At 31.2% G+C, this 11,605-nt stretch overlaps 1 long non-coding RNA gene across 1 annotated transcript; it reads right to left on the bottom strand.

Moving 5' to 3' along the window:
- Positions 1-753: 753 nt before the first annotated feature.
- LOC137828328 (uncharacterized) lies at positions 754-6,068 on the bottom strand. Its single transcript, XR_011083859.1, has 5 exons — positions 3,961-6,068; positions 3,270-3,388; positions 3,055-3,171; positions 2,838-2,970; positions 754-1,458 (listed from the first exon to the last, which is right to left on the bottom strand). It is a non-coding gene; the product is annotated as an uncharacterized lncRNA (long non-coding RNA).
- Positions 6,069-11,605: the final 5,537 nt, after the last annotated feature.

The raw sequence follows: 11,605 nt of genomic DNA, 5'->3' as shown, positions 1-11,605 counted from the left end.
TGAAACTCAAGACATAATAGAAACCTAACTCTAATGAACTTGTTAATGATCTAATAACAAGATAAGACACTCAAAAATATAAAAAGAAGAGCACACAAAAGGCACAAAATGACTCAAACCACATGGATATTCATTGTAAAAACAAGAAACAAAAATTCAAACAAAGATCTACTTGATTTGATGACATATATGGAAACAACATGAATTTAGACAACTAGAAATGGATCATAAAATAAAAATGAAACCAACATAAACTATTTTTACCAAAAGAAAATGAAAGAAGACTCAAAAAAATTCAAAAGCACTCAAGTAAACACAAATAGAGATCCTACAACACAAATTTGGATGGTTCAAAGAGTATTTAGCATTTTGAAACGATTAAACTAAACACAAACACATTTAAACGGTGAAAGCACATTTAAAACATATTCAAGACATTGTAAAAAGTGAGGAACAACACGGAAATGGAAGAACAAAAGTTAGAACGACTTATCTCGTGAAGACCTAAGCTCTTAATACCAAATGATGCAAAACTAGCTTGTTTTGGCTTTTTCTTTGTTATTGTTTTGTATGTTGCGGAATAATGGACTTTAAAATGAAATCAATGGCTGAATGGAAGTGTGGAGAAGATGAAATGAAGAGGGGAAGTAGAGGCTTAGTAGAGGTGTGGCCAACTTCTAAAAAGATTAAAGAAAATCACTAATAGAAGCGCAAACTTCAAAGTGAGAATTTGAAGACAAATGAGCTAGCAACTTGGGCATCATTTTATTATCAATTCAAATCTAATTTACTAGGGGGCTAGCACTTGTATTTATAATGCTATATGGGCAGCCAAGGTATAAGCTTTAACCCTAAAAACTCTTCACTCGTAGAAGGACAAGTGACTCTCTCTAATTGGAGCAAATCCTCTCAAAATAAAGGTTGACAAGTGTCCTCCTCTAATTGGAGAGAATCATCACCATTCCCATGAAGACAAATGTCCTTTTTCCATTGGTGGAAATCCTCTCCATTAAGGAGATGACATGTGGACCTTCATGCCTTCATTGCCACTCCATGCTTTCTATTTGCACCCTAGTAATTTATTTGTGCACCCTAGATGGTCTAGAGTTGCATTGGGTCCAAGGGGGCCCAATTGTAACTCTAGCTAAACTCTTTCTTTTTCTATTTACACCCTACTCTAATTGACCCAATACATGGCTCATGAAAATTGGCACAAAACATGGTCCAAGACAATGGTCGAAATACAAGCTCAAAATAAACCATGCACTACTATGTACAGTGTTTATAAAACTAAATAAAAAAAATGGAAAAGCAGACAACAATTAATTCTCCTTGAGATGAGAGTCTTTTGAGCTCCTTTTTCTACTTCCAATCTTCTTAGCCAAATGTTTTGAGGCTGAATGGTTTGATCAAATGTCTTTTTCGAAATATCAAGTTAACATGCTTTTTGATCAACGCCTACACAATGAAATATCCAAGTAAGTTATTAACTCAACATCATCACCATCTTAAAATGAAAATAATGCAAACAAAACCAAACTATTTTCATCATCATGCAAATTAGAGTGAAGGACATGGTACTAAATAATTGAAAACCTAATTAAATTAATATCATTTTATAACATTATAGTTGTAAAACCATATGTGGTCCTTTTCTTTTGTTCAATTTTGTTTTCGCTTTGTTCCCGAGAAGGAAACTTTGAAACACAATAGATACTTAGAACTAAATCAACCTGAATTTCCTTATTAATGATGTTTCTACCTATCCTAACAACGCAAACAATTTTAAATTTAAGATACTTCAAACACGTGATAACACTAACTATATCTTTTTCTTATATTTATATATACTTTGACGATTTAATTAGAAAAACTCATTAATCACATTTGAAATTAACTCTAATAACAGTGGCCATGCAAAGTGTCAACTTACAAGGTTTTTAATTATCTTTAAGAAAATCGTACTGGAGAAAATTCAATACATATTGGGTTGTGAATATTTATGTGCATGTGTATTGTATGAATCGATTAATGATTGTATAAAGAGATAATGTTAATCGGTGTCCCTATTACTAATCCAATGACATGTTCTAGTGAAAACCATAGTTGAGAGGATTGTGTTGGGAAATGTTGAACTTTGTGTAATTCCTTTAAGTCCTTTTGTTCCTAACCAAGTGCATTTAAGGTCATAAAATTCAAATGCATAATAAGAAAAAAAATAAGAGGTAAAAGTGAGACCCTCTCCTTCTAGCTTCTATTGGGAATGATGAAAAAGATACCTTAATGATGTTGCAGCCGAGGTAACAACTATTTTTTTTATTTAATCTTAATATATGGACTTGATTTGAAGATAAGTGATATCAATAGATAAACATAATTTTCTATTTGGGAATGTGACTGATATTTTAAGTAGTTGATACAAGTCACCTTTTTGACAAGTCCAATGCCACCTTATCCTTTTCTTTTTGGGGTATATTAATTAAACTATTATAATTTATTTATTCAAAACCTCAAGATTTTTTGAAAAATAAGATTTACATATTAAATTGTGTTGATTTTCTTAAGAATATATCCTAACATTTGAGACTAATGATCATAAAATTGGGTCATGTAATTAGGCTAGGTTCAATGTTTTCCCCATTAATCCATACATAGTCTTTTCTTATTCATTTCAGATCCACCACAAATCCTAAATCTTAAACCATAAACCCACCAAACTCATTAGAGTTTTGAATATAGTCTTCCAATTATTAACATATTAGTTAGTTTTTTAAGTTATAATTAAATCACAATGTTATTGCAACTCAAAACATTATTAAAAAAATAAAATTAATTACCTTGTACCAAGTGAACATTCTGTTTGTTGGTAAGTTTTGAGATTCCCATTTGGCAGATAAGTCTTCACTAAAGAATTTGTGGTTCCTACCATTCAATTCAACTATGTATAACCATTTGTGTGATGATAAATCCCTGGTAATAAAATTACACAATAATCCATAATCAAATCTCAAATTTAAACTTAAAATGTTAGGTCACATGTTCTCCTTATCTAACCATTCTATTTTGAGAACCAGCATTCCTTGTCATATTCCAATATTCAAACTCATCAATTGCCTGATACATAGTTGAATCATCAGATGTAGAATGATGTTCTACTCTATAAGTGGGAGCCTGAAGGTTATATAGTAATTATCATAAGATTGGTAGACACTAAAAAAGATTGTGGTATCAAATAATGATCATCTTAGCTTGAATGAAGCTCAACATACCTGAATGTCTGAAAGAATAAAAAGATGTTATTGTCAATTGCTTCCTTGTAGTAGCCTAGCATCTCTCTAAATGTACCTTTGTTTCTTTGTAGTAGCATTGCATCTCTCTAGAAGTACCTCTACAAAAGTAGGCATTCACATTCTGAGTAAAATAGATAATAAACAAATTTTACTGTAAAATGTTTGACTATGTTATTCAAGGAACAAAATATAGTAAGCATGATAGAATATCGTATAGTCTACAAATCAAGATTTTTGCAAACAATTATGACAAATAGCCATAACAAAAACAGTACATTCAAAATCCTAGATACGCTTCAACCTTGTTACTATAGTACATTGCATTATCACTACAGAGTTTGATAGCTTTTGTGTAAAATCCGATGGCTTTCTGTCATTGCTTATCTTTATAGGCTTGATTTCCCTAACATTAGTGGCAAACCGAAAGAAAACTGAGGGTTGAGGAGAAAAACAAATGTAAAACTTAGAATTAAACAACCAACATTACAATATGTGATTTAATAAAGATTAAACCCTCTCTCCTAAACAGACTTTAGCGTAAAAACAAAACTATGTAAGTAATCCCCCAAATATAAAAAAACTGTTCAATTATGAACTTTACTAAAATACATAAACTTTAGGATACTAAATACTAAACTTGTGGATACTAAATACTTGAAGGATTACTTACAATTTATTACATGTCATCACTACCATCCGCAACATGCATTTTCCTGCCACTATCTTTATTTATTAATTTCTACTATCTATTATTTCTCCGCTTTGTCCTCCACTTTGTCTTCCTTTGTTGGCTTAGGAGGTTCTTCCTTATATCCGTACCCTCCTTCCAGTTCATTGTCCTCATAATCATCATAATGATGTGGTTCTTGCAGAGAATAATTAGGAGGCAAAAAATATGCATAAAACAGCTAACTATAAACCCCTTTTAATTTTTTTTAGTGACTAAACAGCAATTAACTGCAGGTTCACAGATTAAAGCAACAAAGAAAATAATTTCAAGGGATTAAAAAATCTTTTCAATAGAAATTCACAACGTTATCTTTTCAGAAGATCAAATTGTTACTAATGAGCAAAAGATAAGCAAGATATATAACATGAAATTACAAAGTAAGGGTCATCTTCAACAATTTGAAACAAAGTCCATGCACTAGAGTTTGATTAAAAAAGGGAATATAATTATGGAGATGCTTAACTTGAATGAAATAGATAACAACTTACCTAACACAAAAGCAACTATAGGATTTTTCTCTAGGAGGCTTCCATTTGCATCCTACAATGAATGATTAAAAATACTGTAAATATACACTTCTTTAAAAATAACTCAATAGAGAAAAAAAATCATTAAAAATATCCATGTAGCATTTGCATCAACATTTATTCTTAAACTATACGAGAAATCTTTCAAAGGGCCAACACTAATCAATGAATCGCTCAAAACAAACAAGAAAGATTTTCAGCAACAAAAATATAACTATTTAACTAGTTTGTTACAATTGTCAAGTTAGTAGGAGGGGAGTTGTGTATGAGAGTTTTGGTGTGATCCTGTTTTATGCAGGGAGCGAAAGAAGAAGAATGGAGTGTATTGATGGGATGGATCAGTGTTTTATTTAACAGATAGCTACAACCACTTTGCTGGTTGAGTTGCTTTCTCACCAGTTTGTCACATATGTTTGGTTGGTTTAGATGCAGGGCAAGCTCTCTTCTTTTGTAGCAGCTAATCATATTGATAAGCCTTCAGCTTTTCATATCTTACACTCTCTTAGTAGCATTCAGCAAAGTTATTTGGATTGGTATTGGTAGTATTAGCATCCTTATTATGATGGAAGCATTATCGGTGGAGGCAACATTAATCATTGTTGTTAAAGTGTAGAAGGGTAGTTGTGTGCCAACTATCATGAAGCACTTTGATGCACTCAAGATGGTCAAAAGATGCTCTAAAAGTGTTTTGAGTGGTGCCAAGAAGCTCTTGCTAGGCAGTTTATGCCCTTTTGGGTATTTGAAAGCTAATCAAGTGGAATTTTGTCGTGCTTTATAAGTCAAAAGTTGTTTAGGTTTTTTTGAGGGTTTTGAGTCATGTTGAAGGGTTAGGACAACCCTGAAGTGTCCCTATTAATATATTTATTCATTGTCGATAAAAAAAAATAGTTTGGTAAGTTTACTATGCAAATTTCAGAAAAAAATAGCACTTAAAAGAAAAGAAGGAACATATCCATAAACAATTAAAAGACGTTAAGATGCCCACTAATTCTTCTAAGATTTTCTCTTTATCTATATCGAGACACTACCTGAGCTGATTTTGTTATATTTTGATGTGAGTTGATTTTAAGAGTTTTCATTTAGGTGACACTTTAGATTTATGATTGAGATTTTTAGGCAATTAAGAGTGAAAACCTAAGGAAAATCCCCACTGGACATTAACTTAACCAAGTGGTTAAGTAGATGTGAAGGTTCACTTCACAAAGGCAAAAGGAAAAAGACAATTATAAGGTGATGATGATGACAGGATATGGTGCGGAATTAAGCATGGATAGCAATTATAAAGACAATGGCCAAATGAATAAAAGAAAACCAAAAGAAGAACATATTTATGAATTGAATGGAATGACAATGGAAGGAAAAGGAAGCCTATGAAAAATGGAGTTTGAGATGATGAGCACGCCACTTGGATGATAAAATGACTCCAAGATAAGTTTGTAAGCCGCCACTTGAGAGCTTTCAAATTCTCACAGATAAAACTAAAGACTAAGAGGAACAAGCCTCACTAGCATCTCACATAAAATGTGCATAGTATATTTTCTCTATTTCATTCAACTTGTAAAATACACTAGGTAGGCCTCCTATTTATAGGTGAAGGAGCCTTGGAGAACAAGCTAAAGGGGTAGGATGGGAAAAGGGGAAAAATGGGCAGCCGCATCCTAGGCTTGTCCTTCTAGAAACTAGGTCAAAAAGCATTCCAAAAGGACTAGGAACAAGTTAAAATGCTACCCACACCCCCTATTATGCTAAAGACACCTTATTCTAGCCTATCTTTGTTATTTGGACCCCTAAAGTGAGCCTAATTATTTACAACATATTTGTATCTTATAAGAAGACCAAAAGGAAGAATAGTTGGTGTGATGGTTTATGCTCAGCTCCTTTGGTGAGGTCCATGTGATCCTTGGTGGGTGTTTGAATTGGTCGTTGAGATGACAGTTCACCATGTGCTTTGTCCTTTGCTTCCTTGGTCATCTTAGTAGCTATTTGGGTTGTATCATATTTGGAGCATACCCATACAAGGATCCTCACCACTAACCATGTCTTGCAAAATATGAGAAAGTGACATCTGCAATCTCTTTAATGGAGCATCTACTTCAATATCACCAACCTAAAAATTTGTAGGAGAATATTTTATAAGTTACTTCAGTGATAGGAACACAAAGTAAAAAAAAATAACAGTAAATTTGCTAGAAATATTTATAGAATCAAAAAACAAACCTCAACTTCCCCAGCATATTTCCATCTCTACTAAAAAAAATTGCCTTAAATTGAATCCTAGAGTGTTTCAAATTATCAAATCTAAGGAATAAATATTTAAAGATTCTTTTTAAAAAAAATAAGAAGTTCAAATTACAATTTGTACTAATTTAATTTATGTATGATTGATTAAGTGACATTACGTTCACGAAATCTTGGAAGCTAAAAATTAGTTTTATCATTTTTTTTCTCACAAGATTAGAGCTACCTAATATCTACCATTCTATTTGCAATATTTTCAAAGAAAGATGATGCAATAATGTTGTAAAGGGAAGTCTTTGATAAGATAGATAGAATAAGGTGAAATCCAAAAGAATGATGTGTACAACTAGAAGAATCGTTTTTATCCAGATGTTCCTAACAAAACTATGTCATTATTATTCTCATTGTTGAACCTATTCACAATCAGGGGCAAAAAGAAGGACAAACAGAAGAAAAAAAAACATGTCAATTGAAGTACAAACACCAAGGAAATTCCAAAATTAAGTTACCTTTTGGAATACACTTTTTCATTTCTCTCGGCGAGTGTTTGATGTAGGCAAGAAAAACATGGCAATTGCATATTTTCTAGGTGGTGAAGCTCAAAATCCAAAACCTTCAAACAATAAACCTCTTAGAATCATCTGCCTTAATAGAAAACAAGTTAAAACAAAGTAATAATTTGTTATATCTTAACAATATTAATAATCTACTTCCATAAAAACCTCATTCATTCTGATTAAACAAGAGACGAACCATAGATACCTGAGCACTGAACCCATAGCTCAAAACATCCTTTACTCCTCCTCGGGATCGAATCCCTTGGTGACGCGAAATGAGAAGAAGTAGTGCGAAACGTCGACTTTCACGACGGTCTCATCCTTCACCAGCGACCATTGGATCTCGTCCGCGACGTGCGCGTACATGATGTTTGTGTTGTCTCCGTGCCGGAAGTGAATGACGGAAAAATCACCGCATACAAGGTCGACATTGTATTCCTTATTGACGAGGTTGACGATCACTCCAGGGATGGGGAGGAGGATCTTCTTGTTGGCCTCATAAAATACGGAGGGGGAACCCGTAGCAAAGGCAACCTCGAGGAAAAGGTTCTGAACGAAATTGTTGTAATCCAAAGAATGTGGTTTGCGAAGAGGACACTACAACAATTATTAGTTTAGGCAACAACATAAAACCATGGTCTAAAGCATAAAACTCATGGCCTAAAGTTTAGGCAACGGTTTTTTAAACCGTGCTCGAGGTGAGCGTGGCTGTTTGAAATAGTCCACGGTTTTTATAAAGACAACAATTTTAAAATCTTAGCCTATAATATTTATAACAGCCACAATTTAAAAACCGTTGCTTAAAGTATTGACAAAAACAACAATATATTTTTTAATTTTGGAGAAATTATTCATACAAAAGTTTAGGATGGAAAGAATAAGTATTGAAGGATAATATGTATTGAAATAGAATGATCCAACAAAAAATCTCACATATTTCAATGGATGTGTTCAAACTACATAATCAAAAATTTGTCTTAAAGTATATTGATAACGATAAGTCTTCAAAATTAAAACTACAAACTTAGTTAAAAAAATATAATGTATTGTTTCTTTACTACATATAAATAAATTCATTCATCTTTAAGATTGTCTTCATAGTCTTCATTGCCTTCAAACTATAAAAAGTACATAAATATATTATCGTCAAAATGACACATCTGACCATAAAAAACAAATATAATTCTTTGTGCCATAAAAATCTCAAGGAAATAAATTATTAAAAATACTAATTTTATACTTGGAATTTTATTTTCTTCAACAAGATCTCAAGCAGATATAGATATGACAAAAAAAATCATTCTTATTGATATTTACACATAAATTTCCCTATAAATATAAAAATAGGTATTTTTAATGGTAAATAATATATATATATATGAGTATTTTAATATTTTTTAATAGTTACAGGAGTATCATGTTATCTATACTTACTCCATTAATATTCAATATATATATATATATATTATTTATAATTTACATTATAACAAATAATAAAATATTATTTTTTATTAATTTTAATTTTAAAATTAAAATGGTTAATAGTTTTTATTTGGAATTTTTTAAAATCCAAATTCTCAAAATAATTTTTTTTTCACAAAATAAAATATTATTAATTGAAGAAGGGATTAAAATTTTATTTTACAGATTAATATTTTTTATTTAGATTTATTGAAGAAAAGTTATTTTTTAAAGAGATCAATTTCATTTAACCTTAAATTTGTTGTACAAATTATTTGAATTTATTTTTTAGAGAGATTAATTTTATTTGCAATAACATTTTGTGATACAATTTTATTTGAATTATACTTTAAGATAAATGTTTGTCTCCTGCATAGTCACACTCATTTGCTAACTTGAGTCAAGCAAGCATTAACTTTACAGGTTTAGTAGTATTAGCCTTTGAAGTACAAATCTCAGTTATTAAATTTCTCAAACTCTTAGCAAATTTCTCTAACTCTTAGCAAACTAAGTTGAAGTTACAAGTTGAGCTTTACATGCTATTGGATTTCTACTGAGAGATCACTAAATCCAATCTGCATAATCATGTAAACAACTTAAATAGTCAACTAATTTACTTATTAGAATTTAAATCTTGAAGACTTTCATTGAATTTAGCATAAGGTAAAAATGGATATATGATATCTCAAATAGTAAAATGAAGAGACATACTTTTCAAGAAGTTGAGCTTTCATTGGTTAAAATGGTACTTCACAGCATAGTGCAACCAAACATTTAATCTCATACATGGTTCACTAGAATTAGCCCTATCTTTATGCTTCAAATATTGAAAACTGTTAATAGTGTTAAAAGCCAAACAACCCATTTGATATAGGTTTTAGAACCGGACAAAGTTTAGTGTTAGTGTTCGCTTTGGATGAGCTCTGCATGCAACTTGAACAAAGATATAAATTGCAATAATTGTTCAACTATTGCAGCCCATTGTTTACTCCTACCATCTTTGGTTAGAACAATTACAGTTTCGCAACTGCTTACTGCACCCAATCAAAGAAAATTTTAAAACTTCATTATGCCCTTTTCACACATTTGCTTATGGATGTCAATATCGGATTTGCTTATGGATGTCAATATCGGAAAGTGATTTTTATACATTCTGGATTTCGAAATCCGGAAAGTTATTTTCATATTTCATTTAAGCTTCCGGATGGTCATATCCAGAAGTGAGTTATGAGTTTTAGATTTTCATATCCAGAATTATGTGCTATAAATGGTGCTGATAATTGAGATTCAAAACTCATTTATGTTTACTTAGGGATCTTGACATCCAGAAAGTCATTTATACTGTCCAAATAAACTTCCGGATGGTAAAATTCGAAAGTAACATATTAGTTCCAGATTTATATATCCAAAACTTTGTAATTTGACTTACGGATATGAATATCCAGAAGACAAAAAATTTAAATCATTAAGGACAAAATGAAAATTTCGCATCGGTGTGTTAACCACAAATCTGAATTGATATGGTGGTGGAGAATCAGCCTTGCAGTTTTCTAATTGAAACGAAAAAGAAAGAAAAAGAAAGAAGGCCCAAAAGTCAGAAAGGATAAAAGTTAGATGTTTTGAGACAAATAGTTGCATGCACAACCTTAAGCATCTGCCACATGAGATAGAGAACCTAGTCAAGGGTCCATTCATGTGGGACATTAACCTCATGGCTCCCATTTTCTATATTTGATGAAACCATATAGATATTTGGAGCAAAGAAACAAAAACATCTTTGTGGAATTGCACATTTTAAATACATGTCAGAATATGACTCTTCCTATCTTGAATGTTATCTTGGAGTATCCATGTCATACACGAATCTTATTGGTTTGCAGAGTAGCAAAGATGATAAAAGCTTATGGAATGACCATGTTCCTTGTACCCCAAAAGAGACTAGGTTCTCTGAACAATCTAACCAAACCTGTTTAGTAAAAATGCTTACAAAAACTTTGTTATGTACAATAAAAAAGGAAAATGACTCATACAGTGAAGTTTTCTTTCTTTCTTTATTTTTTTTTATTTTTTTAAGAGAATGTAAAACACAAATTTAATTAAAAAAAAAATCTATATATGTTATCAGAACTCCTAATATGAGTGAATTAATTCAATATTAGTTCTCTCTCTTTTTGAGTATTTCACCTGAAAATTGAAACTTAGATTCTTTCAACCGTGCTAATTCACTAAGCATCTTTTACAATTTGTACCTTGACGCATCAGTATACCGAGTTTTCTCAAGAAGGTGTGATGTATCAAAAGGTTTCATCACAAATTAACACTTATTAAAAGTTATTTTAAACTAGACAAAATTTTCACCCAAAAATAGATTTTGTTTATATTATATTTTAGATATTTTTTTAAACTAAAAAGTCACAAGTATTAACGTTTTTATAACCATGATCTAAAGTATCAACACTTTCATGACCATGGTTTCTTATAAATTTTAAGTCACTTTGCTAAAACCGTGGTCTAGTATGTTCAGGCAACACTTTTATACCCGTGACCTATTTTAACGTTGTCTAAAGTAAAAAATATTGTAGTGGGATGAACGATTGAGATCAAGGAGAGGTGAGGGAGCATTATATTAGAATTATTTACTGGATGGAATTTCTTTAGGGTTTGAAAAGTCATAGGAGAAGAGTGAACATGTTGCAGTAACAAAGGTGTTAAGTTTTTCAGAGTGCGAAAGGGAAGAGATGGGCTTAATTAAAAAAATAATAAAAATATTTTACCTTTACTAAGATTTATTAGAAAAACTGT

Source organism: Phaseolus vulgaris, chromosome 7, assembly GCF_000499845.2.
Source record: "Phaseolus vulgaris cultivar G19833 chromosome 7, P. vulgaris v2.0, whole genome shotgun sequence".
Taxonomy (NCBI): Eukaryota; Viridiplantae; Streptophyta; class Magnoliopsida; order Fabales; family Fabaceae; genus Phaseolus; species Phaseolus vulgaris.
Note: the sequence above shows the minus strand (reverse complement) of the source record. Positions and strands in the feature narration are given on the sequence as shown.